General features: G+C 34.8%; 1 long non-coding RNA gene across 1 annotated transcript in view; it reads left to right on the top strand.

Moving 5' to 3' along the window:
* The window catches only part of LOC138838704 (uncharacterized), a 31,691-nt gene extending 21,455 nt beyond the window's left edge, over positions 1–10,236 (top strand). The window contains exons 2-3 of the long non-coding RNA XR_011375726.1: positions 8,159–8,236; positions 10,179–10,236. This is a non-coding gene — a long non-coding RNA (uncharacterized lncRNA). The remainder of the gene's footprint in view (positions 1–8,158; positions 8,237–10,178) is intronic.
* The last annotated feature ends 6,301 nt before the right edge of the window (positions 10,237–16,537 follow it).

The raw sequence follows: 16,537 nt of genomic DNA, 5'->3' as shown, positions 1-16,537 counted from the left end.
TTCTTCTTTTATCTCTACTTTCAACCTATCCCACCTATTTCCTGCTTTGAGATTAGGACTTAGTTAAGTTAACTCTCCCTGTGCCTTCCTATTTTTTACCCATATCTCTCCCTAACCCTAATAATTTCTGGTTTGTCAAATTCATATTTGTGGTTGTTAGCCCATTTGACGTTGAATAGATGTACCTATTGAACGAAATTGTATCTGCAGACTATTGACTGTGCAAATACAGACTTTGGTTGATGCTTGTCTTAAGTTAGTGTTCTAGCACTAAACTGGTGTTATTTTCATCCCAAATGGGCCGAGTAAGCCAGAAAAAGACAAGAAAAATGGCAAGTCCTGGGTATCTCAACTCCCACTCATGATAATCAGGGGACAGAACAGATAATGAATAATCCAGAGGAGAGTTCCCAATTAGCTCTACAAACAGTGCTGGCAAACATGATAAATGAAAAGATTGAAAATATACAAAGGAGTCTGTATGAGCATGATAGAGAGAGAGAGAGAGAGAGAGAGAGAGAGAGAGAGAGAGAGAGAGAGAGAGAGAGAGAGAGAGAGAGAGAGAGAGAGAGAGAGAGAGAGAGAGAGGATACAAACAAAAGTTCAATGGAGGCAAACAAAAGGTCAATACAGGAAAAGATTGAAAACCTACAAAGGACTCTGTATGAGTGTGATAGGGAGAGAGAGGAGGCAAACCAAAGGTTTATACAGGAATATTCTGAGCTTAGGAAGCTACTCAAAAACTGATACAGGATTTGGGTGTAGAGCTTGAGAATACTTAAAGAAAAAGGCAGGAATGGCATGAGCAGGCTGAGAACACTCAAAGAGAACTACAGGAATGGCGTGAACATGAGGAAGCTAAGCAAAGAGTAATACAGGAATTGAGAGTATACACAATGATCACTAAAGGTATACATGGAATCCATTAATAAACAGCTGAAGAAAGTCAGGGAGACCACAAAGGGAATACTGAATGGAACCCAACCGAAGAAAAGGGAATTTAAGCAAACCATGAACATTCAACTAAGTGATTTGAGAATGAACACTGAACACCAAATTAAGGAAGTAAAAAAGTTCATACAACATCAAAAACAAAGCTTCAACAAAGAATTTGAAGCCATCAAAGCTGACCAATTAGAAGGAAAAGAAATTTTAAAATAGAAAGTCTTGACAGCAGTTTAGACCATGCAGAAGATCGAAACTCGGGGATTGAAGACAGCCTAGATATTATAGAGAAAGAACATACAGCCATCCAAGTCAAGTCCAAGAAATATGATAGATCTATCCAACACTTGGAAGACACAATCAGAAGGCCTAATCTGAGGATTATGGGTGTAGCGGAACACCTAGAAACAGAAGTTAATGGTCAAGGAAATTTGTTTAACAGGCTCCTACAAGAGAACTTCCCAACATGCAAAAGGATAGGCCTATTCAGATACAAGAAGCTTTTAGAACTACAAATAGACCAGACAAGAATAGGACATCCCACCGTCACATTATAATCCACATAGGATGAATTGAGAACAAGGGAAAGGTCCTTAAACATGTCAAGGAGAAAAGATCAATCACCTATAAAAGGAAACAAATTAGAATCACCTCAGATTTCTCAGCAGAGACAATCAAAGCAAGAAGAGACTGGAATGATGTATGCCATGCCCTAAAGACAAACAACTACCACCCAAGAATACTGTATCCACCTAAACTCTCCTTCATAACTGAAGGCCAAAAAAAATCCTTCCATAGCAAAGAAAAATTGAAACAGTACATCTCTACCAAAACAGCCCTACAAAAGATTCTTAAAGATGTCCTACACATAGAAAACCAACAAGACCACAATAAAGGCCTAGAAACTGCACCCAAACTGAGAATCCAAGAACCTTAGGAAGAACCCAGTTTTTGTAGACCCCAACAAGGTGGATAACACGGCAGGAACTCCCAAATACCTCTCAGTCCTATCTCTCAACATTAACGGTCTTAATTCTCCAATTAAGCGACATAGACTGTCTAGAAGGACTAAAAAGCAAGATCCTTCTATATGCTGCCTTCAGGAGTCACATCCTGCCAGTAAAAACAAACACATTTTCAATGTTAAAGGTTGGAAAAAAAATCTACCAAGCAAACGGCCCCCATAAACAGGCGGGAGTTGCAATCCTAATATCAGATAAAATAGACTTCCAATGAAAATTCATGAGAAGACATAAAGAAGGTTGCTACATACTAATTAAGGAATCTCTCCTTCAGGAGGATATTACAATTTTAAATATCTACTCGCCAAACAAGGGAGCATCCAAATTTATCCAAGAAACACTAGTTTCCCTCAAATCCCATAGAGTCCAAAGACATTAATTGTTGTGGATTTAACACACTATTCTCCCTACTAGATAGATCAACTCGGCAAAAACTCAACAGAGAAACCCAGATCTAAACAACTTCATAGATCAACTAGATTTAACAGATATCTACCGAATATTTCACCCATCAGCATCAGAATACACATTTTTCTCAGCAACACATGAACAGTTTCTAAAATAGACCACGTTTTAGGCCACAAAGCAAACTTGTCCAAATTCAGAAACATTGAAGTGATACCGTGCATTCTCTCTGACCACAAGGGATTAAAATTAGAACTCAACACCAAAAGCCACCAAAGAAAGTCCTGTAACACATGGAGGCTGAACAACACACTGCTGAATCATGAGTGGGTCATGGAAGAGATTAGACAGGAAATTCAAATGTTCATGCTATCCAACAAAAATGAGCACACAAATTACCAGCTCCTCTGGGACAAAGCAAAGGCAGTACTTAGAGGCAAGTTTATAGCTCTGAGATCTTACATCAACAAATTGGAGAGATCTGAAAGTAACAATTTAATGAGACATCTGAACCTCCTTGAAAAAGAGCAGCAAGATATACCCCAATGTAATAGATGGAAAGAAATAATTATTTCAATTAATTCATTTTAATTAAAATTAAATCAGAAATAAATGAATTAGAATACAAAAAAACTATAGAAAACATCAACAAAAGAAAGACTTGGTTGTTCGAAAAAATTAACAAAATTGACAGGCCCTTCGCAAATCTTATCAGAAAATGAAGAGAACACACCCAAATAAAACTCAGAGATGAGAATAGAAACATCACCACAGAAACAACCAAGATTCAGAACATTATAAGGGAATATTTCGCAAAACGTTATGCTAATAAGTTTGAGAACGTGGCAGAAATGGACCATTTCCTAGCAAATATTGACATGCCAAAACTAAACCAAGATTAGTTAAACCATCTTGAGAGGCCCATTTCAAGCATTGAAATAGAAACTGCAATAGAGACCTCTCAGCTAAGAAAAGTCCAGGTCCAGTTGGTTTAGAGCAGAGTTCTACAAGGCCTTTAAAAGAAGAACTCACACAAATACTACTCCAACTCTTCAATGAAATTGAAAGAGAAAGTTCACTACCCAACATATTCTATGAAGCCATCATAACTCTCATCCCAAAATCAGGAAAGGACTCATCAAAGAAAGAGAACTATAGGCCCATTTCTTTCATGAACATTGATGCAAAACTTCTCAAAATTTTGGCCAATCGTCTTCAGAAAATCCTACACCACAATCTAACAGGATTCATTTCAGGGATGCAAAGCTGGGTCAATATTCGCAAATCAATTAATATAATTCATCACATCAACAGGAGCATGGATAAGAACCACATGGTTATCTCAATAGATGCAGAAAGAGCATTCGACTAGATCCAAAACCCCTTTCTGATGAAGGTTCTGGAAAAATTAGGAATCCATGGAACATTCCTCAATAGAATAAAGTCTATATATGACAAAACTACAGGCACCATTATACTTAATGGTGAAAATCTAAAGTCATTCCTCTTAACTCTGGAACAAGACAAGGATGTCCACTATCACCACTTCTCTTCAATCTAGTAATAGAATTCCTATCTACAGCACTAAGACAAGATGCAAACATAAAAGTGATCCAAATAGGGAAAAAAGAAATAAAACTCTCCCTCTTTGCAGATGACATGATCTTGTATTTAAAGAATACGATAGACTCGACTCCCAAATTACTGAAGTTGATTCCAAACTTTGGCAAAGTACTGGGGTATAAAATTAAACCCCCAAATCAATGGCTTTTCTGTATGGCAATAATGAGTAAAGTGTTGCTGAAATTAGGAAAGCAACTCCATTTGTAATAGCCCCACAAAAAATAAAATACCTAGGAATTAACTTAACCAAAGAAGTGAAGGTCATTTATGATCAAAACTGTAAAAACTTGAAAAAGGATATAAAAACAGAACTAAGAAAATGGCGAAAATGCCCATGATCCTGGATTGGCAAGATTAACATCGTGAAAATGGCAATACTTCCCAAGGCTATCTACAAATTCAAAGCGATGCCAATCAAAATCCAACCTCATTCTTCAAGGAAATAGAAGAGGCAATCCAAAAATTCATATGGAACAATAAAAGACCCCAAATAGCAAAAACGCTCCTCAACGGAAAGAACACTGCTAGTGAATATCAATACCAAATTTCAAACTCTATTATAAAGCCATAGTAATCAAAACAGCATGATAGTAGCACAAGAACAGACCTCAGGACCTATAGCCATCTAATGATAAGGGAGCTAAAAAGATAGAATGCAAGATAGTCTTTTCAGTAAATGGTGCTTGCAAAATTGGTTAACTACTTGTATAAAACCAAAGCTAGATTCTTATATATCACCGTGCACCAGAAGCAACTCCAAATGGATCAAAGACCTTGGAGTCAAAGCAGACACTCTGAAAACATTACAGGATGGAATAGGAGAAACCCTAGGTCTCCTTGGCGCAGGCCAAAATTTTCTTAATAGAGATCCAGAAACACAACAAATCAAAGAAGGTTTGGACAAATGGGATTGCATGAAGCTGCAGAGCTTCTCTATGGCAAAGGACATAGCTAGCAAGATCAATAGAAATCCCACAGATTGGGGGAAGATCTTCACTAACCATACAATGGACAAGGGTCTCATATCTAAAATATACTTGGAGCTCAAAAAATCAAACCCCCCAACAACAAATCCTCAAAGAAACAACTGCCCAATAAATAAGTGGGCTAAAGACTTAAAGAGAAACTTCTCTGAAGAAGAAAGAAGGATGGCCAATAGACACATGAGGGAATGCACAACCTCCCGAGCCATAAAAGAAATGCAAATCAAAACAACATTGAGATACCACATCATCCCAGTTAGAATGGCAAAAATCAAGAACTCTAACAACAACAGATGCTGGAGGGGATGTTGATGGGAGTGTAAACTTGTTCACCCACTTTGGAAAGTAGTATGGAAGTTCCTGAAAAGACTCCACATAGAGCTCCCCTCTTACCAAGCAATCCCACTTTTGGGCATTTACCCAAATGTTTACAAACAAGACCACACTAAAGCTGCCAGCACAACTATGTTTATTGAAGCATTATTTACTATAACTACCTTATGGAACCAACCCAGATGCCCCTCACTAGAAGAATGGATCAAGAAAATGTGGTATATATACACAATAGAATTCTCTGTCTCCATCAGAAAGAATGACATTGCCCCATTTGTTAGGAAATGGAAAGACTTGGAAAAAATTATATTAAGTAAGCCAAGCCCAAAGAAACATAGGTCCCATGGTGTTCCTTACTTGCCATATCTAGTATATGTCTGAGTCAAGCAGAAAAGGTCAAATAAGGTGATGTTAGGGAAATGAACCCTAAGATATGTATTCAAATGTTCTTTTTCTTTCATGTGATTGTTTCTAATGCATTTATAAGATTATTTCTTTGTTGCTTTGTATGTCCCTCCCCCACAGTATAACCCCTGCTTTCACTGTATTTGATGTCGGTATAATTTGTAGAGGGGAAGGGGAAAAACAAGTCCTTTAAATAAGAATACAGGTGGACCCGTTGCAACAATGACAAGTACAAGTTGTTATGTCGAAAATGAACTTTACAACTTTGGTAGGGGGGCAGGGAGGGCTGGATGGGAAGGAGGGGGAAGGATGGGAAGGGATGGGAAGGTGGAATAAAAGTGTTTTTTTTCATGTTGTTGTTTCTAACACATTTATATCATGATTTGTTTGTTGCTTTCTATGTCCCTTCCCCAGAGTATAACCCCTGGTTTCACTGTATTTGATGTTGGGATAAGTTGTGGAGGGGAAGGGAAAAAAAACAAATAATTTAAATAGGGATACAGGTGGACCCTTGCAACAACGATATGTACAAGTCATTATGTTGAAACATGAACTTTACAACTTTGGCCTGGTGGAGGGGAGGCAGGGGTAAGGAGTAGGGGGAGAGTAGGCGGAGGTGAGGGGTTGGCGGTGCGAGATGGGAAGAGATGGGAAGGAAACAAAGAGGAGGCAACAATTCTTGCTAAAAAATGTACTCATTATCTTGCCCAAGTAACTGTAACTCCTTTGTATGGTATTTTCACAATAAAAAAATCGTAATTGTTAAAAAATAAATAAAATAAAAAAATAAAAAACAAATAATATAAGGACCTAGGAAAAAGGAATCTTAAAGTTTTACTTTATGGAATGTAATCTGAAAGGACACATTTATGAATGAACCTATATATTGTAAATCAATGTAGACTTCAACGTATTATATATAGAAGACAATGAAATATATTCTGGACTTTATACAAACATAGATACTTTTTTTAGACAAGCACCAGGAATATCTTTAGTTTCTATACTATTCATTTCAACCATAAGTTAAAATTTAAAAAAATCTCAACCTCTGCAGCAATCATTATAGATGCATACAAACAACTCTTGAATACATTTTGATATCAAATCTGGCAATTCACGTGGAAGAATACAATGGAATCCATGAATTTTTAAATTAAGATATTGCTGTTGCTTTGTATATGAAAATATGTTGTAGGGACACAAAGGATGGACTGGCACTTTTGAAATTTAAGAAACTTAACCAAACTCCTACGTAGGAGAACAATTTGTAGAGCCATCCACAATTTCAAAGAGGTAGTGATACATACTTATCCTTTTGGCAATATCAAATGAAGTTTCTTCCAAGTTGTTCTTCAGACCCGGTTTGATATAATGTTTCAACAGAAGGAGATACAGCATATCTTTGCTATTTCTATTCCCAGCAGCAAAATGCAAGGGTGTCAAGAGACCTTTAGTTTGGGGATTGGTATCTTCATCATAATGAAGTAAGAAAGAATCCATTCTGGTGTTATTCCACGTATAAGCACTGTGCAGGGGTGCCAAGCCATTCAGAGTTATTGCATGAATATCTGCCTTGAGGTACCAACTCATGGACAATGTCTAAATGTCCACTCTAGGCTTCCCGATGAAAAGGGGTATACTTACCTCATCCCTAGTATACATATGAGTGGCCTTTTGGGAAAGTAGTCTCGGAACTCTAGTAAGTCGATTAATTTCGGCATCCCAAAGAAGAAATTTGCATGGATTCTTCTCCATTATTTTCTTGCAATTGATACCATTCTTCACGTTTTCATCTTGTTCCTTGTCTTCATCAGAATTGCCTAACCAGAGACTTTGAGTAATAGTGGGAATGAGGTGTCCATGTATTTCCCCAGTAGCTCACGTTGGTTGACATGGTCAGAAAATCCGGTGAATTTTCTGCATATGTTTTTTCACCATGATTTATTTTCTCTTTTTCCATTTTTACTATTCTAAATTATTCTAACTGGATAGTAGTGAATTGATAAAGAGCAGAGGAAAGATTTCCTCCGTATTCAAATGCACAGACTGAAAATGAGGACCAGTGGTGTCTACATGTGCAGCTTATTCTAGGAAGGAGAAAATAGGAAACAATGCCTTCTATGTATATGACTTGGGAAATACTATGATATAGTGTAAGAGAACTTACTTTTCAATATATGAGCTTTAAGAGCTTTCTAATAGATCCATTATTTATTGGTACCCAACATTAGAAAAAAATGTATAATACAGTAGTAAAATAGAAGTCCTTTGCATGACTATTTAAATTCCTTGTTTTTTTAAAGACACTTGTTTTCATCTAAAAAAGTTGGCCTATCTACTGTTTTCAAGTGATTTTGATGATTGAAGATGCTTAATGAGAAGTCAAAATGTATTAGTATTCCTTTGATATCAATTAAATTTCATTTTTTCTTCTTGGAGAATATAATGATCGAAGCAATATTTCAGAATCAGCAAGTAATAGTTCAGCATCATGTTTCCAATGCAAGTGGATCACCAGTAAGTAATCCTCGATACCATTTTCCTGAAAGTTTTTTTTCACAGATACAATCTGCCTGCCTTCTCTAGCAGCTTTCCTAGCCTGGACCTTTTCTTTCATTGTGCAGGAAAAGTGTGATTCAACTGATTTCAGTCATATTTGTTCCTAGAGTTATCAAGGATTTAGATTCTTTTTTAAAAAAAAAACATTACTTGTGGGGCCTGAACTCTGGGCTTTGGCACTGTCCTTGAGCTCTTCAAATCAAAGCAAGCGCTCTACTAGTTGAACCACAGAATCACTTCTGTGGTTCTGTTTATGTGGTGCTGATATGGGAAATGATAGAGCAGAAAGTGAAATGATGCAACCAAAAATATAAAAGCAAAATAAATTAGGACAATTATGGAGCAACCATATTGTCTATGAAAATCATGAGAGAGAGGAAGAGAGATACAGATGTGCAATGACCTAGCTATCCACAAAATCAATGCTTCTGATCTATTTATAAAGCAGTTTTATTGTTTTATTTGTTAAAAGAGATGGAAATAGAATTTATGTATTTACTTGAAATTAGCACATACATTTTTAGTCACCTACATAAAGAGACATAGCTTTGACTAAATTACAGACAAGAATCTTAATCCTTGGGCTGGGAAGGTGATAAGTGGTAGAGTGTTTTTCTTGTAGCTTACTACAGTGCGGACACTACTTTCCAAAAAGGCCACTCATGAATACTAGGGATGAGGATGAGTATACCCCTCTTCATCAGGAAGCCTAGAGCGGACACTTAGACATTGTCCATGAGTTAGTAGCTCAAGGCAGATATTTATGCGATAAATCTGAATGGCTGGACACCCCTGCACAGTGCTTATATGTGAAACATATTGCAGCACACACACACACACACACACACACACACACACACACACACACACATCATCATCATCATCATCATCATCATCATCATCAGATTTCTTCTTAAGTATTTTTGTGTATGATCTTAAGAAGAAATTTACATTACTAACTTGATTTTCTGAGAGAAGAGTATACTCAGTGTACATCTTGCTTCTATACTCTCAATATTTAATTGCTATCGAAGTATATGCAATAGATAAGTATAGGAAAAAGTAGGAGCCACACTGGTGGTTCATGTCATTATTCCTAGCTAATCAGAAAGATGAAATCTGATGATTGTGGTTTGAAACCAGACCAAGAAAAATAGTCCATTAGATTCTGGTTTGAAAGTAACCAGCAAAAGCTAGAAATGGAGCTGTCTTACAAGCAGTAAAATGCTAGCCTTGAGAAAACTAAAACAAAAAAATAACAAATTCTGGGACAGAGCTAGGCCTTGAGTTCAAGCTCTAGTATTAGTATTTAACTAATGAAGGAATGAATTAGTTAATTAATTACCTAAAATAAAATAAGTGGTCACATGTGGAGGGGCAAGTAAAATGTAACAACCCTGGTGACTGGAATATGTATTATTTTGTAATAAGACAAATTATAATTTGTCCTAATCACTAATATTTTATTTGAACTTTTTTGTACAATAAACTCTGAATTTGGCATGCGTGTATATGTGTACATGTGCACAAATATGTGTTTAAGTGTGTGTGTGTGTGTGTGTGTGTGTGTGTGTGTGTGTGTGTGTGTGTGCTGTTGCAATGTTGCTTGCAAATATGAACAGGGTGAGGCTGAAAAGAGCTGTGTTAAAATGTTTTTTAAAATGTTTTTTTATTTATCAGTGTTCTGTCCTGTCATTTCAGTGGAAACACCCTTCTGTACATTTTATTTGTTAATAACATCATCATAATCAAAGCAATTACAACATTAAGTTAGATAAAAGAGATCATTTTCAGCGTTTAGTATGTGTTAGGTAAAAAGATACACATATAATTGGGTAGTAAGTTATGACTGTCAGTTCAAGATATGTATTTGACCTCTTAAATTGATTATATTTTTAAGAAATACTCATGGAGTGATTTTGACCGACTTGAACAAATAAGTATTACTCTCTGGTTATTTCTGTGAAACTCAAGGTAGGTAAACTCCGGATTTCTGTTAAAAATAACTTTCTTTGTAAGATCGTATCTATTCACACTAAGATAATAAAATCCGTATTTTTAAGGTTTGAATATCCCATCATATTGACTGAAAATCAGTATTGTGGCTATGCGTGTTAGATATATATTTCAAAAACAAAAACAAAAACATGTGTCACCTCCAGATTGTGGATGCATTTGAAGTTTGTACATACAAAGGTTTCTTCATTAATAGTTCTTTTGTGGGAGTAACTATCACAACTTTAACAAATAAGGCTTTTCGAATATCTTTTCCAATATAAATAACATCCCAGAGCGAGTTTTGCAATTTCTGAAAAACATTTAAATATTTTACTATTATTTTAGTTCATTGACTATACAGCTAAAGACATTTCTGAAATAAATATTGTTAAGATCTGAAAATGTAAGTGGGTATATAGGCTTTTCATGCATCATTTCATGAAAAGCCAGTTTTTATGAAACTAAAAGAAATAGAATAAAAGAATGTAAGTGAATTGGGTAACCTAATTATTAGTATAATTTTGTTTTCTATTAGCACAGTCCTTTGAATGTAGATGATGCAGTTAAATTATTTTTTGTCTCACTGTGCTTGTTATTTTTAGATTATTTGTAGTTATAAGAATGAATTTGTAGTATAAATAAAGGTCTTTTAAAATGATTAGGATTAATCTTGTGTTTTGTATTCTACTCCCATGAAAATGAGTTATGATCAAGTGTTAATAGTTTATAATTGAATCTTCAGCATCATAAGAAATTTTGAAAAATTTGGTAGTATTGATGTCTTTTTTGCGGGGGCGTTCGGTAGTGGGGCCTGAACTCTGGGCATTATCCCTCAGCTCTTCAGGTCAATTCTAGCGCTCTACCACTTGAGCCACAGCGTCATTTCCAGCTTTTTTCTTTTTGCTTTTGTGGTGCTGAGGAATCGAACCCAGGGCCTCATTCATGAAAGGCAAGCGCTCTACCACTAAGCCACCTTCCCAGCCCTTCATGTCTTTTTAAACCAATAGTATTCACAAAATGGAGAGTCTTTAATTCATACTTAGGCCTTGATGTCTATGATTTTAAACCTCTCATTCCTAACATTAATGATAGGTCAGAGTGCATTTTTGGTTATAGGAAAGATAAAATATTTATCTAGGGTCAAAGGTGATTTTTATATCAGTCTTGCTTTAATAGCATTTTAAAGTAGTACCTTTCTCTCAAAATGTTAGGTATAAAAAGCAATCAAAATACTTCTAATGGTAAACAACTTAGTTGAGCTACAGTGTGGAAATGATTGGTCCATAAGACCTGCAGTCTGTTTCCATCAGGAATTATGGAGGTCATTCTTTCAGTAAGACAGTGTTAAATAGAGATAGGGTCCCCAGGCAGTTCAGTGTTTAGTGAAGGGTTAAAATATGATTTCTACTATTTTGAGCTAGAAATCAAGAATGTTATACTTTAGCAGTTCTTTTCACCAGGGAGGTATGCATTGATTATGAACTTTGAGTATTCATATTACAGTTCCCTATTTTCTAAGATAAAGTAAAATATTATGAGTGTACACAATAATTCTGGGAATTTTTTCCTAGAATTTGTAGACTAAGTGCTGGTATTTTAGTCATAAAATAGAATGAGGATAATTGATACAGTGGGAGATGAACCTCAGGCTAACACCATGTCTGCAATGTTGTACTAGTAATTCCAACTCTGAAGATTTCAATATAATCATCTGAGAATTAAAAATGTAAGGAGCTCCACTTCATGCAATTATTGTGAGGATTAAATTATATACCATAGGTAAAGTACTTGGAAAAACAATCAATTAGCATTTGGCACATTCTACCTGTTATTTTATCATGTGATGAAATCAAGCATTTTTACTGTGATTTTATATGTGCAATGTGATGTATTGATATGCATTGCATTGATCACTTTTCTGTCACTATGAGGAAAATACCTGCAAAGAAAATTTCTGAGGAGGAAACTATTATAATGACTCATGGCTTAAGAGAATTCAGTTTAAGATCAAATGTATCCATTGTTTTTAATCATGTTTTTATTATCTTAACTAGTTGTACACGGGAATTTCCATTCAATAAATGAGTTTTTTAAGTATAATGGATCTTTATATAACTTTTCCTACCCTTCCAAACCTCACCCCACTTTAATTTTTTCTAGTTTCATATTATTTCCATTGAATATAATGTCTTCACTGTTACTCCATAACTCTTTTTATTCCTTCCATTTGACTTCCCCTCACATCTTCCAAGTGATTGTTTCTTGGTATTCAATTTTTTGGATTAAAATTCAATTTTATAAGAAATTACACCTTTTAAATATTGCTCTGAAAAATGAAAGCTTTGGTTAATATTGTTGTTTAATTTGCATATAATTCTGGCTTCCAAATACGAGACAGAACATGGGTCCTTTGTGTGTCTGGATCTGACTTCATTTACTTAACATATTTTTAGATCTATCCATTTCTTTGCAAATAATGTAACAGTCCTCATAATGGATAGGTGCAATACAATTGTGTATATATGACACACTTTCTCCAATCATCCTTCTGCCAAAGGGCATCTTGGCTATGGTGAATAGTGCAGTAATGAAGATGATTGTGAAAGTGATTTTACTGTAACCTTTTAGAAGAATTCATCATTATCTTTCTGGGAGCAATCCTATAGCCAGTTTTCTAGAATAAGCACATCCTTCCCTTCATCTCCATCACAACGTATTGCAAATCCTCAAAAACAAACTACCCCATACAGGTCTCAATAAGCTAAAACCACACTGTGCCCATATTATTTCAATACATTTTTAATAATTACATAAATTTAGTGAGAACGTTCTATGTACTTTCCTAATGTGGGAATGAGAGACATAAAAACAGTGTAAAAGTAAGAAATATGCATTTTAATTAGCTATTATCATATTTAAAATCTTTTTCAGCTCTAACTCATAGCCTCACTTACTATTCTTTTAATCTTTATTTGATTACTTCATCTAGCCCCTAAATTATAACAGGTGAGTTAAATAAAAACAAAAAGTGTGGTTTGATTTTGACACGCATGTACGAGGATGTACAATATGGGTAAATAGATGGATTGGAATTAATAGCAATTATCCATTTTGTTAAAGTAGAGATGGTTTTCCCAAACTGATTCATATTTCATTCAACAAAAAGAAACATGTAACAATTCCCTTTGTTTTCCTCCTCATTAACTTTTGTTTCCATTTTATTTTATAATGAAGGATGATTTCATATATGTACTGTAGATACAAAAATATGTTAAACTATTTCTATCCTTATGTATTGATAAATACACACATACATATATTACACAGGTTACAATGATAATTATAACTTCTGTAACTATACAATTTACTAAATTATTAAAAACATCGATGGCTCATGCCTGGAATCCTGGTTACTCGGGAGGCTGAGATCTGATGAACATGGTTTAAAACCATCCTGGGCAGGAAAGTACATGAGCCTCTTATCTCCAAACAACCAACAGAAAATCAGAATTGGAACTGTGGCTCAAAGTAATAAAGTGGTAGCCTTGAGAGAAAAAGCTCAGGGACATCACCCAAGCTCTTAGTTCAAGAACTACAATCTACCCAAAAAAATTATTTAATTTACACCTGTGTAAGTAGAGTATTTCCATCACCCAAATGTACATCCATGCTCATTTGCAAGGTAACTCTGTTTTGTCTGAAGTACCAATAAATATTATCACTTAAGTAGAAAGCATTGGAACATAGGTTCATTCTGTCTCTCTCATGGATTTTTCTCGACTCAAATACTCAAGTGTTACAATTATTCCAATTATTTAAAATCATGGCTTTTATCTTTAATACCCCTAATATTACAGTTTGAATTCATTGTCTTGTGCTCCCTAAATAGGTGTTCTTACCACTTTGTCATGTGCCCAGCCCTAAATTATCAAGATTATTTTTCAGATAGAAACTGGCTTCCTACTTGTGTATGATCTTGGCCACAGTCCACTTTATGTTATTCTTCCTGCAATTTAGAATAATAAGTGCATGGTATTATGTACAGATCTTTCTGTCTAGTCTGGGCTTTAGCCACTGTTCTCACAACAGTGCACTCCCATGTAGTCAGGATTTTCAAAAGTTTGTCATAGCTGATTTTTTTTAAATCTTTTCATTTCCTGCAGGTTCTTGAGTACTGAATTAATTTGTGTTTTCTTGTGTTGTTTTGTTTCATTTGAATGTATGTATTGATTTGTTCCTTACTTTTCCTTTTGTTTATTTCCCTCAAGTTCTTACCTAAAGTGCTGTGAAACCAATTCTTCTTTCTCAAAATAGGGTGAACATTATTTATTCCAAAGCAATTTCAGTAACATTTAAACACCTTCATATCTATGAATGGTATACAAATGCTAAATGCTGAGAAGGGTGTTTTTATTTTCACGGTAGTCTTTGTCATACACAGATCATGAAATATATGAAGATAATATAACTACAGATGCATGCCAAGAGGAGAAAACCCTATTATTAATTGTTTGACAGAAGCTTCCCTTCTAGTGAAAGAAATATATTACTTGATGCAGGAGTTCACAAAATCATATTGCTAGGAGGAACCTAAACAATCATCTAATACTGTAGACTTGAGAGTGATGACTTGACTACCTGAATAATTTACTTTTGGGTCAAATAAAAGCAGGCTTCCAAAATGAGAGTAGATTTTAGAGAAACATGATGAATTTTATGTAAATAGGTCCTTAGCTGATTTTGTTAATTTGTGACCTAATACAGGGAAATAAAGTACAGCAAGGTAAAAATTAAAGAACTTCACATTGAAATACTCATTTGTGTGTGTGTGTTCATGCGATTGTGAGTATGCAAACTCATATGTGCATGTGCTCATGCATGCATTCATCATTCTTGAGGCTTGATAGTGGCTGGGATATATTCCTCAGCTTCTGTGCCCAAGGATAGTGGTCAACCACTTCAGCCACTTCTGTTTTTATTTTTAGATAATCGCTTGTATTTTCATGATTGGACTGGCTTTGAACAGTGGTCATCAGATCTCAGACTCCCTAGTTGCTAGCTAAGCTTATTCAGCCTCTGAGTACCTAGTTAAAATTCTGGGTGTCCTCTATGCTTCACTGCTCTTTTATTCATTTCCTGAGGTAATCACAAGCCTAAGTTATATATATATATATATATATATATATATATATATATATATATATATATATATATATATGTCTAATTGCTTTAAAAATAGTTACTGCTTGGTACCAGGGGTTCCCATCTATACTCTTACCTACTTAGGAGGCTTGAGAATAGAACCCAGGCCAAAAGTTTAGTGGAATTCCTTCTCAATCTACAGCTGGGTGCATTGGATCATTTCCAACATCCTTAACTATCTAGTTACTAACATTGGAAGGACTGCGGATCCAGGCCAGTCAAGGTAGCAGGCTAGACAAGTTGGTGTTCATGTCAGATTCCATTGATGATGGGAAGGCTAAAAGGACAGATCAGGTGCATGTTCTTGTGGAAAGAAAATCCCTATCCTAAAATTAACCACTGATATGACGCTGGCCTAGAAAGAAAAATATACTCCAGCTTGAAATACCCACAATTTCCCACAACCAAATTAAGTATATACATGAACAATCAAAAACTTAGTACAATCTGTTCTTTAATATCAGCTTTATCTGATTATCATATGATGTGACAGAATAGTTTCTTCATTAAACTTATGATAATTTAAAAATCCTAGAAAATTCTTTCACACTTATTAAGTGCAAATGAATGGCAAATTGCCTCATTTCTTACATATTTGACTACCACTATAAATTCGTCTTATGATTATTATTAATAGTAATATATTCTGATTTATTACTTTACTTTGTAATAGTTTTTAAACTTTTTGCTTTTCTGCTAAAGTTGAAGTATTTAAATAGTATCATCAAAGTATATTCCTTGCATATTTAGGGAAGATTTTTAGAAAGTTTTTAACCAATGGCTTCTAAGAATTCTTAATTGGTATATATATATATATATATATATATATATATATATATATATATATATACCTATATATAGGTTTATTTTAAATTTCAATTAATTTTATTGTAATGGTAATGTACAAAGGAGTTAAAGTTACATAAATGAGGTAATGAATACATTTCTTAGGGAAGGAACATTGTTATATCTTCCATCGATATTTTTGTACACTCAAAACAAGAACCACTGATACTTTTGCTGTTGCTATTGATCAATGGGTTGATATACAGAGGGTTT

This window comes from Dipodomys merriami, unplaced genomic scaffold (genome assembly GCF_024711535.1).
Source record: "Dipodomys merriami isolate MVZ:Mamm:240054 unplaced genomic scaffold, mDipMer1.0.p SCAF_289, whole genome shotgun sequence".
Lineage (NCBI taxonomy): Eukaryota > Metazoa > Chordata > Mammalia > Rodentia > Heteromyidae > Dipodomys > Dipodomys merriami.
This window is presented reverse-complemented; position numbering and strand designations above follow the sequence as displayed.